This window comes from Ambystoma mexicanum, chromosome 8, assembly GCF_040938575.1.
Source record: "Ambystoma mexicanum isolate Mex_15411 chromosome 8, UKY_AmexF1_1, whole genome shotgun sequence".
NCBI lineage: Eukaryota > Metazoa > Chordata > Amphibia > Caudata > Ambystomatidae > Ambystoma > Ambystoma mexicanum.
Window position 1 is genome coordinate 1,308,303,755 of NC_090929.1, and position 20,518 is coordinate 1,308,324,272.

At 42.8% G+C, this 20,518-nt stretch overlaps 1 protein-coding gene across 3 annotated transcripts in view; it reads left to right on the top strand.

The window, feature by feature from the left end:
• Nucleotides 1-20,518, top strand: part of STK32C (serine/threonine kinase 32C) — a 2,128,976-nt gene that overhangs the window by 698,131 nt on the left and 1,410,327 nt on the right. The window contains exon 1 of one of the 3 annotated variants that reach the window (XM_069611420.1): nucleotides 19,102-19,126. The exons of the other annotated variants lie outside the window; for them this stretch is intronic. The gene's annotated coding sequence lies outside the window, so the exon portion shown is untranslated. Of the gene's footprint in view, nucleotides 1-19,101; nucleotides 19,127-20,518 lie in introns of those variants that run through there. 3 annotated transcript variants of the gene reach the window in all.

Below are 20,518 nucleotides of genomic sequence, written 5' to 3' on the forward strand. Positions count from 1 at the left end.
GGAAATCTTAACTCAGGTGTTATCTACCCGAACAGTAAAATTGCTCCTATTCATCTGTGCTTTGGATATGCTCTAGTAGAAGGTTAACCAAGTGTATTTCATCAGTTTACATTGTAATTATCAACCCATTGGTGATTTCTGCCCAATATTAAAATTGTGTGATTTTCTTTGAATTTAAAATAAATAAATATTGTATTCCCACCAACCGGCCTGGTTCATAGTACATTGTGACCCGAGGTATTTGTAAAAGGGAGTGTGAGACGGATTGGTTGCCAGCTCAATCTGAATTCTAGGAAATAAAGAAAAGTATTCTAATTGTGCGCTACATCCTAGGCTAAGGGCAAGGGTCCTGGTCCGGTGTGTGATGTCCGATTGGAATCCTTAACAGTGGGCAGCTCATAACTTTGCCCCCCCCTGGACAAATCCTTACCAAACTTTGCAAAACAAGTATATGGCCCCTTCAGATTGATTTTGTGAGCTTCAGTGAGGTTTTGTCAAGGGGGGGGTCAAAGTTATAGGGGGTCCCAAAATTTCAGTTTTTTCCATAGACCCAATGGTGAAAGCTTTTTGCTCACGTCCACAGACCAAACTGCTGGACAGATTTGCTCTAAAGTTTCGGCAAGAGCTGTGGCTTTGTCCAAAAGGGTGCTTTTGCAAATTTGGTGTAAATCCATCCCGTAGTTTTCTTTAAAACAGGCCAAGAGTAGTGATATCTAGGTTGGGTCCATGGACTCACTTCCCTGTTCGCTCCGTGGACGGACCTTCGATTGGTCTAGGGGCCGACGTGATGTCTGCAGACATTAAACGTGCCCAATGATTGTATGGTGAACAGCATGAGGTGCAATATATTTTCCAAAACGCTTACCATGTTGGCTCCGCGCACAGCCGCAACTGTCCATGGATGGATCGGTGGGGAAAAAGTCTGGAAAACACATTTTGGGTCATTTGGTGTTTGAAAGAGAGGTTGGAAAGGGTGGGGGAGTGGAAAAAAATATGGTATGGCCTCTTTGTTTAGGTGGAAGAAGAGCATACGGGTGGCGCAGTAGTATGCAGACACCACGGTAGTCCCCGAACACCGCGGTAGCCCACAGGCAGAGTTTTGGCCGGACAGCTTGAGACACACATTTGAGGTTATTTGGTGACTGAAAGAGGGCTTGGGCAGACAGCTTGGGTTATTTGGTGACTGAAAGAGGGCTTGGGTGGACAGCTTGAGACACACTTTTGGGGTTATTTTATGACTGCAAGAGTGCTTGGTCAAGTTAGCGGAGTGGAATCTAGATGATATGGGGATATTTTCATAGGTCAAAATAGGGTTGGTGGTCCATTTTGATGTCTGCACGCGTCATTTGAATTGGGAGGTTCAGGGCGAGTTGTGGTGTGGTGGTTGTGGCCAGTGGCCATATTCTTTGGGTGAATGGCCATATTATGCTGTGGTGATTGTGTCCAGTGGGCATATTCTTGCCATGCACACTGGCCACAACCACCACAGCATAATACGGCCATACACACAAGAATATGGCCACAACCATTATAATATGTGTACAGAAATTGAATCTGGCCACTGGATTCAACCATTATAATAATATGTGTATAGTAATTACAGATAGTGTACTGGCAGTATACAGTATTTGCAACATAGTGGCATAATACAATTAAAGTGAAAATATTACTTATGATTGCTGTACCATTGGGGTACAGATCGAGTTTGTTGTACATGATACTGAAGGAGAAATATTTGCTTCTTTCTCTGTGAACAAAACACAGTATAAATAATTTAGGAGATTGTACATTGTCTCATTGCATACAATGTCACATATTCTTGTACTTTTAGACCCTCATAATTAGTACATTCCAAGTACTATGTTTGAAACAACATGACTGTGTGTTCTGCACAGTTGCTGTTTCTGTTTGCATAATCATTGGGTCACTGGGAGAAAAAAATCCATACAGGATTTAAAACAATGTACTACATGTTTGTGACTTTAACTTTCAAAGTATGTTTGTTTGAAGTGTTCAGTACTTAGGGGAACATTTAAAGTGCAGAAATAAGTGTATTTGTTGTTACAAGCAGTGTTGCAATAGGAAGATTCTTAATGGTGTATTTGCAATGATTTGTAATGAAGGGTATTTTTGAAGTACTTAGATACCAGTTGGTGTATTGTAACTGTTCATAGTTTTGTTGTTCTGAAGGGTATTTTTTGAAGTGGTTAGATGCCTTTTGGCGTATTCTAACTAGTTTGGTATTCAAAAGTGGCTTTGCAGTATTATGGATGCAGTTAGATACCGGTTGGCATATTCTAACTGTTATTAGTTTGATCACTTTGAAGGGTATTTTTTGAAGCACTTTGATACCTGTTGATGTATTCTAACTATTTTGCTAATCAAAAGTAGCATTGCAGTACTATGGATGCAGTTAGAAACCACTTTGTGGATTCTAACTGTTCGTAGTTTCACAGTTTTGAAGGGTATGCAGCAGTTAGATACCTGTTGGCATATTCTAACTATTTAGCACTTGAAAAGTAGCATTACACTATTATGAATGCAGTTAGACACAAGTTAGTGTATTCTTACTGTTGATAGTTTTATAGTTTTAAAGGGTATTTTTTGAAGCACTTCAATAGCTTTTGGTGCATTCTAACTATTTTGCTATTAAAACGTAGTGGTGCAGTACTATGGATGCAGTTAGATACAAGTTGGTGTATTCTAACTGTTAATAGTACTACAGGTCAGTGACTCATTTTTGCAGACCCTCATAATCAGTGCATCGTACGTACCATGTTTGAAACAACCTTACTGTGTATTCTGCACAGTTTGTGGTTCTGTTTGAATAATCATTGGGTTATTGGGAACAAAATCTATACAGAATGTAAAAAAAACATAATGAATGTATGTGAGTTTACCCTCCACAGTGTGTTTAGTTGAAGTGTGCAGTACTTAAGGGAATGCTTACAGTGCACTAACTACTGACAGTTTCACAAGTCAGTGACTAAATTTAGGTTTAAGGAATATTAAGTAGGCATTTGTTAGATTTGCTGGTAATCTCTGTTTTACAGTAATGGAAGTGTTGTTGCATTCAAACCAACCACATATTATTTTAATGGATGCATTGTAGTGACCAGCAGTGGTTGTGGCACCAGTGTGGTAGATTATGCCTACTGTTGTGAAGGTTTTCTTGACAAGAGATACTTGGCCATGTGTGCAGCTAGTAAGCTTGCAGTTGTTTTTGGTACCATCTGCGTTCAACCTTAAAAGCATTAGTATCAGATATTGGCTATGTGAATTTCCATTTTTCAGCAGCTGATGAAATGGGATGGATTCCCAATTCGATATAGATACATGCACAAATCATTCATTGGGGACGTGCTCTTGTAAAACATGGTTGCAGAGAGTGCATCTATGTTGCCACATGTATGAAATCTGGAAGATTTCATTTATAGGTATGTTTGTGGTTTCCAGCACTTGCAGTAAGCACATTAAACATTCCTGTGGATCTTCCAACGTGTTTATAGTGAATTTTATCATTCTTGTACAGTGGTCCAATTCTTCCCTTATTCCTGAGACACTGGGCCTCATTACGAATGTGCCGGTTCGGTAATAACAGTGCTGGTGAGGTTTGTCCTGGCAGGTGGAACGGCACCCGCTTGCAGACCTTCATGGATGCACGGCACCATTCATGAATGGTGCTGGTGCATCCGTCCTCCCCATTCCCATTGAGTCCAAAGGGACCTGAATGGGAATGGGGAGTCATACTTTCTGCCGCCCGGCAATAGGGAATTACCAAGACCGTCGGTCCCCATTGTCGGGCACCAGAAAAGAATGACTCTGGTGGCAACTGTGCTGGTATTTACTGGCGCGGCTAACACTGGACTCATAATGAGCCCCACTGTAAGTGTAGTCAGGATTATTTGTGGCATTTCTTTGAAGGATGAGCATTTTCAAACACAACTCGTCTGAGCCGTTCAAGTAAATGTTTTGAACAATTGGTGGCAATTGGAACAGAAGATTGATTGCTACATTTGCATAGCAATTTACACCGGTTGTGTTGGAAAATTTAAATGGACCAGAGTTCTGTCTCTGTGTCATTTGCTGGAGCTCCACTTGTTTTTTAGGAGAAACATTTCTCTTTATATGTGCTGCCAAGTACCCCCACTCAAAGCTCTGCTCCCATGTTGCCTATATGTTGGCAGCCAGAGTGTGAGTGCCAGTTAAAATACCTATACCGAAAAGAATCCTGGTAGTGAGGTACCCATTGAGGAAACCATATATGCACTCACGACAATATGATGTTCATTTGTATGAAATCCTGGAGGAAGTGTGAAAACGAGCAAGAAATAAGATTGGTGATGTCATGCGATTGTAGTGGAAGTGCCAAAATCAACAACTACAAGAAGTACAAAAACAGGCAGCACAGAAGAGACGCAGGAGGAGAAGGAGGGCAAGGCAGGGCCAGCATGCCCCACCAGCACAGCCAGTGCCACAACGCAGGAAGCCCCCAATTCCACGCATCTGAGCCAGTCCATTCAACCTAACCGCTGACCAGATCCACACCCTGTACCCCCTGGACCGGGACACCATCACCACCATTGTGGAAATGATACATGACAACATAGTCAGCCTCATTGAAACACGCACCGCCATCCCACCCCTACTGAAGGTAGTGCTCCACTTCCTGGCCACAGGCACCCACCAACACACAGTGGGGCAACTGCATGGCATTTCACAACCATTATCCTCACGTACGCTGATCCAAGTGCCTGATGCCCTCCTCAAGCACACAGACAAACACATTTCCTTACCACGGTCTGCCCAGGAGATCTCAAACACCAAAGTTGGTTTCCATTCACTGGCCGGCATACCTGGTTGCATTGGCACCATCGGCTGCACCCATGTGGAATTGGTGGTCCGACATGCCATGGAGGTAGTGTACCACAACCGTAAGCTATACCACTCAATCAACATGCAAATGGTATGTGACTCGAACAAGATCATCACACAATGTTGTGCCATATTCCCCAGATCAACCCATGATTCAAGGTCCTGCAGAACTCCACGATTCCACGCTACATGGAGCGACATGCAGGGCAGAGATCCTGGCTACTCGGTGAGTCGCATGTTAGGCTCATGGAAATGTGATGTGGGTAGGTGATTGAGGCATACATGCATACTTCACCTGGCTGAGATGGGGGGGAGAGATGCATACTTCACCTAGCTGCGAGTGCCAGAGGGAATGGAGCAAGCTCATACCCCAAAAGCAGCCCAGACTGGACCTGACACCTGACCACATAATGCAAGATGTAAGCAGCCCTACCATGCCAATGAAGCAGTGTCCCAACCATCCCACAGACATCTGCATGTGCACTGTACCAAATCAGATCGCATCCCCCTCAACAAAATGCAGATACAAGCAACGACTATAGCCAATACACACCACAAAACACCATGAACTGAAAGGCCACTCCCCCATCACTGCGAATAAAGGAGTCACATGAGCGTCAAATACATCAATACACCACTACACTGACACAGATGCCCAACTACATTGCATGACACCATTTGTTGTGCGTAGTGAGAGCATCATGAGGCTGACATCAACGTTGCCAGGATGAAAGCATACAAATTACTGGACATCTGCAAGATCACAGAAACAACCGTCGTGGACTAACACAGTGCATGTGCACTCACAAGGAACTGGACCACCCAGCGCACACTAGTCGATGGCATGCAAAACAGAGGAATACACACATAGCACTCACATCGTGTGACTCCATCCATGCATGGAAATGGGCTTGAGATGAAGAAACAAATGCATGCCATGGTATCACTCAATTAGGTCAAACATGATGAGTTAACCTACACATACATTGTTGCGCACATGCAGGTGATGCAGGCTACCCTTTGAAGCAGTGGCTCCTTACCCCAGTCCTGAACCCACAGAACAGACAAGAGGAGGACTATAATCATGCCCATACACGAACCCGTGTGGTGATTGAGCAGATATTTGGCCTCTTGAAGGCACGGTTTCACTGCCTCATCAGGTCTGGTGGGTCACTCCTGTACCGCCATGAGAAGGTGGCAAAGATTGTCATGTCATGTGTGATGCTACACAATATGTGCATCAGACGGAATGTGCCCCTGCCCCCTGACGCAGAACAGCAACCACCTCACGAAGAAGATGAGGAGGGTGGGGATGGGGCAGCACCCCAGGGAGGACGCGATGCACAGGAGGGATGTGACATGCATCAGACTCTAATCAACAAAATCTTCTAGCACACATGGATGGGGGTGTCACATGGAGATGGCACTTGGGGCACTGGGTGTGTCTGGGACATGCACACTGTAGACTGTTCACCAATAAAACACACGTACGCAATGAGCAATGTCCACACAAGGGATTTGTGCATAACCAAAAAGTGTATTGAAATAGTTATTCTAAGTGAACACACCCACTCCCCCTCCCCCCTCCCCCCTCAACTCCCCAACACACCCACTCCCCCTCCCCCTCAACTCCCCAACACACCCCCTCCCCCCTCAACTCCCCAACACACCCCCTCCCCCTCAAATCCCCATAACATGGTGTGGATGACTGTGCTCAAGTGCATCATGTGGCATCAGTACACGAGGCCGCGTCTATTGGCAACCCCCTTTCCCGGCACCCGGTGCAACCCTGTCTGTACGCCGCAGGTTCCTGCCCGATCTGCGGACGGGGCTGGTTCGGGTAGAACTGGCAGCGGAGGAGGAACTGGGCTGCTCACATGGTTGCATGTCCCTCATTGTTTGGACTAGCTCGGAAAGTACGTGCCGCACCGCAGCCAGTTCGGCACAAATGTCCTTAGAAGTGGACTCGATGGCAGCCTTTACAGTATCAGCCATTTGCGCATTTCCCCCCTTGCGCTGGCGCATTCTGCGACATGCTGTGTCAACAGGGATGATAGTTGCTGTTGCCGCATGATTATTTCCTGCATCGACTCCTGGGTTTTGTGGCCTGTGGCTGAATGTTCTGGCGTGTCCATTATGCTGTTCCCCTCCTGCACATCTGCTACTGGGCATGGAGTGGCCGGCCAAGAGTTTTCAGGAGATTGCCCCTGTATGCCATTGTCATGCTGGCTGCATGGGGACAGGTAGGGAGAATGCTGGGGGCCAGTGGGGGGACCCACAACAACATCTACATCCCCTTCCTCGCTGTCTGAGCTAACTGCGGTGGCAGCAGTCTCACTGATGGTGCTGCTTCCTGCGGACCCAGTGCCTTCAGTGGACACCACTGGGTGGATGGTTGAAGTCGGTGGTGCCGTAGTGCTTGACTTGCTGCACCTCGGTGCCGTGGCCTGTAATGTGCTGTGGGATTTTTGATGTTGTGGTGGTTTGCTTTTTCCACCAGAGGTGGAGGGAGGGTGTTGTGGCTCTTTGGGCCTGGGCTTCTTGGCAGGTGTTGTGCCTGTGTCTTCATCGGCACTGTCCGAATGAGAGCCTGTGGTGGACCAAAGGAGGGAGAGGGTTAGTGATGGGTCTACGGACATTGAGCAGGCATTGTGATGGCTGCATTCATTTTGATTACTAGATGGTGCACATTGGAGGCAGTGACATACAGGTTGTCTCCCTCTTAGGTGGTAGAAGCATGGAGGCATGTGGGTGGCTACAGAAAGGGGGTGCATAATGCATGTGTACAAGGTGGAGGTCAGCACTGCCTGTAGGCAGTCTTGTGCCAATGTGTCGTGTGGACCCTGTTAGGCATCATTGCACTTCCCAAACATCTGGACATCATTGTGTTGAGTTTGGCATAGCTGGACTTAAGGCACCTACCTGCGTCGCCTGATGCCGGGGCTCCTCTCTCCATTTCTCCGACCCCCTCAATGCTCTCCGTGCCTATGGTTGCAGCACATATCTCCTCCCACGGCTGCAGTTTAATGGGCGCCTCAGCTCCTCCGCCAGTCGCCATGCCCAGATTCCTATTGACCGCCAATATACTCCTGACGCAGAGACGTAGATCATCCCACCTTTTTCTGCATTGTCTGGCATTGCGGTGTGTTGTGCCGACGGCACGGACCCTCTGGGCCACCATAGCCCATATGGCCTTCTTTCTCATCAGTGCCGGTCTGGTCATCTCTGTGGAAAAGACAACATCGGCATGCTCTTGGAGAGTTTCGGCCACCATATTTAACTCCTCCCTTGAAAAGCACTCCTGCCGCAGCCGATCTCTGGTCTTTTTCAAAACTTTTGGCATTGTGATGTGGAATGGGTGTTGTGGAAGGTTTGTGGAGGTTGTGGGGGTCAGGTGTCCACTGGTTGAAGAGGATGGTAATGGATTGTGTTTTTAAAGGTGGCCGCCGTGCTCTTTCCCGTTCCTGTGCGGTGACGCAACTTCCGGATCCGCTTATTTACGGTCGCCGCTAATAGCGGTTCCCGCTAATTTCGGTTACTGCTATTAGTGGTGACCGCAAATGTCGATGGCTAGGATGGCGGAGGTGCTATTTGCACGGCATACGATGCCGGTAAGTGGGGTTTTATGGCCTTTAGCGGCATGGCAGTGATTATATTACCGGAATGGCGCAATGCTCGGGCCCGAGAAGTCATAATATGCCGCTTTTAGCGGTCTCTGGCTAGCACGGACACGTTAATTGCACCATGCCGGTAATGGCCGTTACTTACCGCCAGGTTCGTAATGAGGCCCATAGTGACTGTATATGATATATAGTGACTGTATATGCAAGAGACATAGAGAATTGTTCTCTGCATACATATGTCTTTGAAAAGAAGGAATCGTGCTGTTGAGCGTCCTATCCTTTTAACTTCTGAAAGTTTGGATGTTGACAAACTGAATGTTGTTGCCATGTGGATACGTCTGGAAGCCAACAACTGTAGCAATTGCTCCATTGACTAAACCTTGCTACACATCAAGGTTACATTTTAGAATTACTCTACAGTTTAAACAAAACATTAACATTTTCTCCAAACTAGCTGTGTTGGAGATACATTTTTCTGAGCTATTTAGTCATGTTGTTGCTTGTTGAAACACAGGGAGTGTCATGCCATGCATTTCCAGTTTGTCTGTGGAGCTAATATACACTATTAATTGCATTTCTTTCTTTAACATTGGGCATCATTACAACTGTGCCAGTCTGGTAACAATAGTGCCAGGAAGCCTACCAGCACCATTGTTACCGGACTGGCATCATACAACTCTGCGGGTGGGTGCGGTCCCGCCCACCAGGGTCAGACCTGCCAGACAGGATGGCACCCGCTTGCAGAGTTCTCACGGGAGCACCAGCACCCTTGTTAACCTTGCCGGTGCTCCTGTGTCCCCATTACCATGGAGTCTTATGGGACCCCATGAGAATGGTAGCTAACAAAATTACAGACGCCTGACTTCTCGGCCACCGGACATGGAATACCCTGGAGGCACCGGGAAGTTAAGCGCCGGTAATTCATTATGGGTCCAGTGGCTACCTGCCAGTTCTACCATCATGGCTACCGCTGGGCCCGTAAAGAGGCCCATTCTCTCATTAAATTGAGTACAGTTTGCTAGGGTTGTCATTAAGGACATACATTTTACATTTTTGTGTGCTAATTGTTCCAGGACATCAGGGGCAGATGTGTTAGGACCATATATCTCATGGATGAGTCTATTATTAAGATGGATTGTGCACCTTTAGAAAGAAGACCAGTTCTAATGCTTTTTAAAATGATAACATAGGTGAGGTCTGCAGACTGACACATGTTTGGAGTTAGATCTCTGTATTGGAAATGTTGCCAGAGATTTACATTTCCTATACTGCCAAGTGTGTTGCCGCACCGTTTGTGTTCTAAGGTTTTAAAAATGGGTTCACCTTTCACTGGTCTTAATTGTAGGAGATCTCCAAAAACAATAATGTGTTTTCCTCCAAAGAGTTCTTCGTAGTCTGCTGTAAGGACTTCTTGCAATCTGAGGTGAATTAAAGACAACATTAGGTTGGAAACCATGCTTACCTCATCTACTAGGAGCATTTTCATTTGTTTCAGAATTCTGCGTACTTCAGTAGCAGCTTCTGCTGATAGTTTGTAGTACTCTAATTTGTTTTGGTGTTCTACTGCAAGGAGCATTCATCCATATAAAATAACACCTTCTATGTTGTAAGCATCTAAACATGTGGGGCTGTTACAACCGCAAAAAGGTTGTTGTTTTGTTAACATTCGGAGGAATTTGCTGATGATTTTAATTAAGAACGTTTTTCCAGGAACAGCTTCACCACTTACATAGAGGATCAGAGGTTTATATTTTTGATAGCTACGTGCTTTACTTTCATCGATCAAACCATGTTCAATTTCTTTAGTCACTTCTAGGTATGCTGAGTATCTCATCATTTAGATGTGATTTCAGCACTGACAAGTGCTCTTCTGAGTGTTCATATTGATACATACTGTTTTCTACTTCAGTCATGGTCATTTCTGCTTCATTTAGAATGAGTGGCTCTCCCAGTGGTTTGTAGCTTCCTGTAAGAGAAGATTGACTGCATCTAGTTGAGCTTGAACTTTTTCCTCTTGTTGGCGTTCATTGTCCAACATGTTTTTGTGTTGCTTGAAATTGACATTTGTTGTACTGCTTTCACTTGCATTGAATGCAGCTTCAAATGAGTCATGGTTACCTAATACATCCTCTTCTTTTCTCCATGGTTTAAAAAGTTGCAGAAGGGCAATGTAGTAAAGTTCTCTATGTTGAGGAGTTTTAAATGATCATTTTATATGATTAATTAGCCTGGGTTTGGTAAGTTTGAGGAGGCTTCCTTCACAAGCTGAGACCACATGTTTTCCACATTTTTCATCTAGTTTCACATTATTTTTGTTGGAGAAATGTTGGACTATGTGGTAAAGACACATGTTTTCCAAAGCAGTACTTCTGTTTGGGTAGTATGTGTCTAAAATCATTTTATTTAAATGTCCTGGCTGTTGGGATAATTTCTGGCAATTGTTTCTATGTGTTGGTAGGAATTCAGCACTCTTTTTCTGGATGCAGCTGGACCAAAGCTTATCCAGACTATTTGTTCAGATTTGCCATATAAGGCTGTGCCTGTTAAATGGTCTGCAGCTTTGTAGCATCCACATTCTCTAGGGTACAGCAATTTTATGCCAACGCTGTACAATTTTTGTCAGATGATATGTCATCCCAGAGGTCTTTCAGCTCTGTTTTCTCAGCTTTGGTGAGATAGGCTGTGACATATCTTGCAACAGCAGTGCAAGTGTCTGCAATATATTGTATTTCTATGTTTATATCCCACTAGAGGGCAATTATTGCATTGTAATCATTGATGTACTATGAAGCTTTGCTATATGCGTTTTTAGGTGATTTGCCGTTCACACTGTGCCTAACAGAGTTCTCCAGTGTTTTATGTCTATTCTTTCTTTATTTTGGTTTGCTATGCGTAAGTAGTTGCTCAAGTCATCCCGTGCATACAAACCATGTGGGTGGGCTAAGGTTCCTTAGCATATAATGTGCACCAGCACAATGTCGGAACCAGTATTCTTTTGTACCATGCATGTTTGCCAAGAGATTTGTGATACTTGACTGCAAAACTTCATCTTTGTCTTTTATCTTTTTTTTGCAGACATGTTTAAAAAATTAGAGCTTATTTTTAATGTGTGGCAACTCCGTAACACAGAGTTGCTAGTTCACTTTCGAATAAAAGCTGGAATATGTATTCTACATTTTGTCTGGATCTGGGGTCTTCTGAATACAATTGTTAAGAGCGATATTCTGATGCTGTTATTTGTGTGGATCTTTCATCATATCTTCCTCCTTTTCCTGTAGGAAAGAGTAGAGGAAAGGCACATGCTTCTACACTTTTCTCCCATATGCTGATTGGAGATTCTTTGGCTTGACGCATTTGTTATGTTTCTAATATATAGTCTATTGTGTCTTTGGAGTGTATTGGATGTATTATATACTGGTCCAAAATGTTGGCTGCAGTAATAGGATCTACATGTTCAAATTGGCCAGTTGGTGATAAATCTTGAATTATTTGAGTGGTTCCCCTTAAGTTCTCTTTCATGTTTATATCTTTGTAGTACTCATTGTTTTCTTTTAGACATTGTAGTTTGTCTCACTTTGTTTAAGTCTACTAGTTGCTGCCAATATTAACTAGGATAATCACAGTTGATCTATTGGCCGTTGCACTCCTAGAGATTCCACATTTCTGTTAAGATCTAATGGCAAATATAGTACTTTGCAAAAAATGCCTTTTAATAATTCAGAATGAGGCAATTTGGCTCTTTTGGGTTGTAGGCGTATTATAGCTTGAAATGGGTGTACTGCTTGGATTATAATGCTCTCATGCAAATTAAGCTGTTCTAGATGTTTTGGAAGTGGGAATATTTTCAGGTTATCCGTGATAGCATGTGATGGCATTTGGTTATTATCAAGCTTTGTATTCTGTATGTGCAAAGTATTGAGGGGTCACTTATTTTGTATTTATTTTCTGTTTTAAGCTATAAAGCTAATTGGAATCATTGGGATTCCTCATTGTCCTCTATTCTATCATATTCTCAATTCGTGCTCTTTTTATAAAATGATCTACGACCACACACACATACTTGGTTTGGCACTTCAGCAGATGTGCTTTTGAACTTTGCTATTCTTTTTTGTATGTGTTTGTTAGACGATTGGTGTTTGTAAGGTTTTCACTAATGTTCTCTAAAGTTACTGAATTTTCTAAGTCATCTTCACTTCCAAAATATTTACTTTGGATGTGTTCTATTTATTGAAGGAGCTCCTTGGCTGCTGTTCTATGTAGGAGAAAGTTATTAAAATGTTGCTGTTGTAAAGCATAGTTCTTGCATAGTACAGTCTCTGCAGAAGATTCTGTTTAGTGGAATGGTGTGCCCCTAACATTTTGATGTGGTGGAAGGTGCTTTTTCAAGCAGTTCCCAAAATGTAGGCTAATGAATGTCCTTGCAGTCCAGTGTATTTGAGTCCATGGTTCATAAAGTGTTTATTCTAACTTTGTCTCTCACTTTCACATAGAGATTGAGGAATTATCTAAATAATTGAAAGGATTATTGTCGTACGTTGCACATTGAGCTACATGGTCATTTGTAGACTGGACAGATTGGTTGGGTGAAAGGAACAGTTGATTTAAAGTTTGTTGGGGATGGGTTTTCTATAAGGGTTTCTTATGCCATAATGGTGTTTTCTACCATTTCATACCCTCTTCCATTATCATGCATGGCAATTGGGTTCTTCTGTTCTTGTTTATAAGTCTCTTCATTGAAATATGAAAATATGTGTTATATGAAAATATGTGTCTGTGCTGCTTGTGTGAATCCATTCACCTTCACAGATGCTTGAACATGTATCTATGTTGACATTGTGCATGTTTATAAGTATGTTTTGTAATTTACTGATTCATTTTGTTAGTGACTTCATTCTGTGTAAAATTAATATAAACAATTTTCTTTTCAGCAGAATTGCACTGTCAATTACAGCTTCCATGATTAGTCTTCTGCAGTAATTTTTAAGGGTAGAGCGTGATTTCAAAGCTGTCTTCATATGATTGTGAAGTACTCTACGGTGGAACATTTTTTGTAAAATTACTTTTTTGTAATACTTCACTATGTCTATGTTAACATTGTTAGATATAGAGGTAGGGTCATTAGCAGTTTTCTTCTTCTTTATACATTTCTTTTCTTGAAGAGGGGCCCTAGTGTTTTTAGGGGTTGCTGGTTTACTTTTGTTAATTGGTTGTATTAGCAGTTTTGTTTCAATGTTTGTTATACATTGTGCTATAGGTGGATGAGTATTTGGCCAGCTTTTATTTTAACTGGCTCTATTCTTTCTTTGTTTTCTACAGAGTTGGCTTTTATTAGGCATTCTGTTCTGTCTGTTGGAAAGAAAACGAAAGGGTTGGTTTGAGATTTGTGGAATATATATGTGTTTATTGTGAATGACTGTGTGAATATGATGGCAGAGAAAAATAGAAGGTTGCCTGATTTTGTAATGGGTTGATACTTGTGGTTGGGAAGTTTGAATGAGTAGCTCTGTGTGTAGATGTGTGTCCATGTTGAGGTGCAATGAGCAAGAACAAAATAAATGTTGATTTGAAAGGAATTTTGTAGGCTACTCTGTGGCTGAATTATACTGTACGAGTAACAGAAAGAATACTACTACAATAATGCACTTACTTTGTAGGATGTGAAGAGTAGTTTTCTTCAAGTTGTTTTCCTAGAGGTTGTTGTTCACTGCAATTGCGAGAGAAGAACATTAGTGGGTATATATGGTAATGGTGAAATCATTTTAGTACAAGAAGACATTATTTACGAATGTAGGAGTTGCTGCAAGGAAGAGTTTATTACATTGGGCCTCATTACGAGTATGGTGGTAACCAATGTTTTTGCTGCAGAGGGCTTGCCACCAGATTCCTAATAATATTTTGCCACCTAGCTTCCCGGTGCCACTAGGACATTACAAGTCCTGTTGGCCTGGAAATTCAGGTGCCGGAAAATGTTAGCCTCTATTCCCGTCGAGTCCCATATGACTCTACGGGAATGGGGACATGGGAGCACTGGCTCTGTTGCTAATTGGGCTGTTGGTCCCGTGATAAGTATGCATAACAGGGCTGCAGTAAGAAAGCGTGACATTTATATACAATGCAAAATAGAAAATGCTGAGCGTTTGAAAAGCTGTCCTTTTTGGGAGGCTGTACATGAAAGTTGAAAAATGGTTTTGTGGATTTATAGCAGCACTGTGTGTAACTTTCACATAAAAAAAGAAGTGGAAATGGAAAGTATTTGTAGATCACTTTTAAGTGGCACGTGTGTGAAAGTTTACTATGTTGTCTGTACATGCATACTTGCCAATGTGATGCATTCCAATGTGTATTTACTTATTAAATGATGGTTTCTTTGTTTGTATGGTGGGCGTTGTGGTTGCACATTTTGCATTAGAAAAGGAGCCCTACAAGTCCCAGAATGCAGACAAAAATGAAGGAGCCAATAAGCACGTATAGATTAGAAAGGGTAATGTTAGCAAGTAAGGATGTGTGTCAAAGTTAATAAAATTGCACACACTGAGTGTTATTTCAAAATGTTGCACCAATCATTTCCATTTTCTTTCATTTATTTTTTTAAAATTACACACAGTACTGTTGTAAATGTATACATGCAGTTATTAGTTGTACTTGGAATGGTGCTGAAATAAATAATTTGAAATGCATTGCATTTTGCCATTTTTCATTCCATGTAGATTCCATGCTTACTAACACACATGCAGTTTTCGTTTTGACTTTGGATTTCTAGAGTTTTAGTGCAACTTTGTCAGTGGGAGAAGTGGTATTAAAAGTGACAGAATGAAAGAAAAAATAACACTTGGTAGATTATAATGGGTCATATTGGCCAATACGAATGTATTGTCAATATATTGAACTTTAACACAGGATCTGTCATTTCAACATGCAGCAGAGACATTTTAAATGTGGTTTTATTTTCTTTAACAAAAAAGACACAGGCAGTGCTGCTGGAATTGCAAATATGTAATTTTACAGAACAAAAGTGGTGCCATCATTAATCTACCGAATGGACGCATCTGTAAACATGTCTCAGATCATCTGTAACAAACTTGAAGGGTATGTTTGGAAGGCTATCTTGGGACTACAAAATCAACACAAATGGCAGCAATCAGACGGGAACTGGGGCTCGTCTCACTGGCCGGCCTGGTGGAACAAAGTGCGATGCTACTGTATCGAAAAATTCTAGTAGCAGATTAACTACCCATTTACAACATCATTGCGGAAGAATTGAGAAGCGAAAAATGTAAGGCTCTAAATACATGGGTCGCCCGCCAAAAATAAATACTGAATGAGGTGGCGTGTTCGGAGGAGGATCTGAGACACAATCCACAAAGAGTGGAAAAAAAAATGGAACATAAAGACTTGATTGACACTATCGAGAAAGCAAATGCAAACAAACTGCTGACTCACCTCCCCCCGACTTTTAACAAAGTCAAAGTACCGCAAAATTATTGCATCAAATTTCCTAACAAATCATTGCGGACCTTATTCATGAAAGCTAGATTAAACCTGCTGCTGACACATGAAATTATATCAATCATAACATCATCGGCAGAAACCGGATGCCGTCTGTGCAAAAAACAAGACTGTTCAGAAACACTTAAAGACCTTGTGCTGATGTGTCCGGAGACAACTCAGAACCGCAGCACCTACTTGACATCGCTACTTATCGATCCTGCAATGGTGGACCTGGACTCTGTTTGGAACAGATTGATATCTAGTGAAACCAGAAGATGGACCGTAGCAGCTGTGAAACTAATAGATCTGACGCTAAAAATGATAACTCAATCTACAAATGAGTTGACGGGAATTTCTCCAGCCCAAGTAACGTTCGTTACGATAGACCAGATATCAAACTAGTTGGCTAACAAACGCAGAACTGCACCCACTAAGAGGACGAGTCTATCTGTCTTGTCGGTTCTTCAAAACCTTGTAAAAATAATTTTTCTTTTGATTAAATTCAAAATAAATAAATAAATAAATAAATAAATATGTATTTTTAAACTGTCATGAAAATGCTCATAAAAAAAAAAAAGTAACCAGACAGCATTGTAAGTAACTGCCACTTCATGTTAGGAGATGGGATAAAAGAGAGTATGACTATTGAGTATGATTATTGAGTAGGTTAATGCAGGGTAAGTGGCAGGAATATAATTTTAAACATATAAGCATAACTGTACTTTGTTTTGATCGATGCAGATGTGGTTGAATTTGCAAATAGAAATCTTGGAGATTATTATAGTAGGTTTTGATGCAGGTGTTTGTGAGTAACAAAACACATGTACTCTGAGAGCTCAACAGTAAATCCGAAGTGTTGAACTAAGATGACTGAGTTAGATGTAGAGTTTTTGGATGTGATTGGTGGATGGGTGCGTGTGACTGCTTGAAAGTAGCCGATGAGGGAGTGCTACAAAGATTAAAGTGTAAAGGGAAGAAGGGCTGCTCTGTTACGGGGTCCGCAGACAGCACAGTAGTCCACGGACTGGGCGTGCGACATCCAGGTCTTTTGAGAATGGCTGGCATGGAAAGGGGACTTTGGGGATTAGCCAAAGAGGTGTTCTGGTTGACAGAAAGAGAGGGTAGCAATTGCTTTCATTGTTGTGTGCAGGGAAGATGGCTGTGGTTGTTAAGTTGAGAAGTCGTACTGTGTGGATGGTGGGATATAATTTTGGATGGTGAATCTGAAAAGGTACATAGAAATGTGTGGCATTTCTGCTAATATTTGATTGGAGGTAGTGGAGATTTCATGGTATGGTGTGCCTGGCCAAAACTTAGAGAGTTTATTTGCACATTGCAAAAACATGTCTCATTTCCAATGTCCACATATCATTGTGGTCCTTTGTGCAGGACATAGTTTGGGATACATCAATGCAATATCTTTGCAGATTGCATTGAAGAATATGCTGAAAGCACAAATGGAACTATTTCCATGTGGAAAGATAATCTTTTCACACATACCTCCTAGGGCAGTATGGAGATGCATTAACGTGTTTTGTCCCAAACAAGATGCAGCAAGGTGCCTTGTGAACAATGGGGTATGTTCATTTTTGAATGGTGTTGGGATGACATCGTCTGAAATGAGAACATTCAGCTGTATGAAGGACATAATTTTTTCAGTGATAGCATGACTTTCACTGATTTTGGTACTGCAATCTTTCTTCAAAACATTCAAAATGCACTCAGAAAGTTCCTGTGAAAATGATGACGAGTGCACATGAGCAGTTGTAGGAAAACAACCTAGAAAGCCCCCAAAAAATAAAAACTGTAAAAGGTTCTTTTCAGAGCCACCACTAAAGATTAAATAACTTACACTGTGTTTAATTTCCCTCCCCACCCCTTTCAATTGGACGATCTGTCCACGGACCCTGCGGCAGCCTGCGGATGGCATGTGCTACATCTGGGTATTTTGAGGATGCCAGGCATGGAAATGGGACTGTGCAGCCCAGGGGATTAGCCCATCAGATTTCCTGGCAGTGGAATACAAAGAGAGAGTCTGGCGGAAACTTTGTTTGCTGAGAGGACTGCAGATGTCTATGGTTATGTGTTTCAGGAGGCAGAATGTATGGATTTTGTGGCACTGGTGGATCCATTGACTGAAAGTGTATGTAGAGCACTGTGGAGTGGCTGAAAATCTTGAATTTGAAGATGTTCATGTACAATTGTATGGAGTGTGCAGCATGAAGTGGGTGGACTTGCTCCCATTTTCTCCAAATATGGTCACACTGCAACATCTGGACATTATCATTGTTCATTGTGGAGGGAACAGTTTATGGTATGTGACTGGAATTTCACTGCATTTTGCAATGAAGGAGACATTTGGCAAATTGAAGGAAATGTTCCTGAATTCAAGACTGATTTTTTCTCACATTGTCCAGAGACAGATGTGGATGCGCTTGAGTTCCTTTGGTCCACAAATGGAGAAAGCGGGCGCAATGTCAACAAGGCTGTGTTGAATTTTTAGGCGATGTTGGCATGACGTCTTTCCATAATGAAAATATTAAATGTGACATTGCCAATATTTTCTGCAGATATGTAGTCCATCTTATTGATGTGGGTAATCAGCCTTTTCTGCAAAACATGCAAAATGGTTTGAAGCAGGTTTTGTAAATAGACAAAGCATTTTTATGTAGGTGCAAAAATAATACCTAGAAAGACAGGGAAAACAAAATTCCTAGTTTTTAGCAAGTTTAAAGACATAAATAGTTTAATAGAATGTCCTTTAGTTTACTTTAAAAATTATAGAAACTAAAAATACAAAAAAGGTTATTTTCAGAGCCACCACTTTCCCGCGCAAAAGAGTTGAGTTTTTGATGCCACCCCCACACAAATGTTTCTGATGTCTGTTGGAATGGCGTGCTGTCTGTGGACTCCACATGCTGTGTAGGGGCCTGTAACTTTTTTGGGTACTTCTATTTTTCAACTGTGAAAGGTGCCTCATAAAGGAACCGTTTTTGTGTGTTTTTAGTGTTTTATATATTTTTTGGCTTTTTATTTTTGCAGGAGAGACAAGGAAGGGGAGCGAAGGGAGAGAAGGGGCACCAACCACAGGGACGAAGGGACAGGTGAAGAGAGGAAGATGTTGGGTGGGCCCTAATCAGGTAGGGGACAATGTTTCTTGTACTTCTTGACCGCTGCCTCAAAAGCACTATGAAATTGCTCCCCCCTACTGAGCGGTGTGTCACAGTACATGCACAGCACTGTCACCCTCGGAAGGTATGTGTTGAAAGTGCTATCTATGGCCTGTGAGGCTTCCGCTGTGATCCTCTGCCCCACAGGAGTGTCCCTTGTAATGACAGGAGCGGATGATGATGAGGTGGTGGGCGTCAACCTGTTTGTCCCTTTGAAAGGGTAAGACCTTTAAGTGCTCCCTTATGATTGGACTTGAGGTAACACAGCATGGAGGTGGTCCTCTAGGAGTACAGCCTTGGGTTTCAATGACTGAGTACCACCTTGTCTGCCTGAGCCTTTGGTACACCCCCAACGGTGGTAAAAAGCTGCCACACCCAGGACTCATGAAGGAAGCTGGAGCGAGGAACGTCCAGTACCTTATCCTCATTTTCCTCTTGATCCACTTCTGTATCACCACGCCTGTTCCCCTCTCCAGGCCCTCCAGATGGTGTTGGTGGTGGAGGAGCTGCAGTGGCCATAGAAGACACCAGTGCGGTCTCTAACAAGCACAGAAAAACCAGTAGGTGCTCTCTCCTGGACATCCAGATTGAGAATGAGGAGCGGTAACGGATGGGCCCCTTCAGAGGGGCTGTCTGCGGACCACGACTGTCCACAGACTATCGTGCCAGAAATGGGGCTTTAAAAGTTATAAAAAGTTTTCAGATGAACTAAGACACGGTCTAGGAGCTCTGCATAAAGTTTCAGCTTGAAACACTGTGGATTGGCCAATAATGCAGTTTTAAACTCTCTGGGGGTATGGACACTGTCCGCAAACACTTCTGTCGCACCACGCAGGTGTGGTCACATGATGACATCCTCAGACATCCGCGGACACAACGGCTGTCCTGCGGACACCTATTGGGCAGGGGGCGATGTACGCATGCATGCCATTGCCCACAGGACAAGGGTGTAGACTCCAAACTAAAGTGTGACGTGCCAGTGGATATGGCCGGACAGGCACGGTGTCCGGGGGCATAGTGAGATCAGGTGCGTATGCGTGCCCGTGTCCGCAGGACAGGGGCAGAGTCCCCAAATGAATTAAAAGTGCTCCACAACAGAGCTGACATGTCCAGACATGCGCGTTGTCCGGGGGCACCTCCATTTTGGAAATGGACAGCTCAGACAGTTGCTCAGTCTGCATACTCAGAATTGAGCTTTTTAGAAAGAAAAAGCTGCAATAGTACACACACAAATATTGAAAACAAAAAGATACATTTAATTAGGAAAGAGATGGGGAATCGCAATGGGAAACATAAATGGGAGAATTTGGATTTTCTACACAATGGAAGGGATTGAGGTTTTGAATTGCTGGGGGTTTTCAA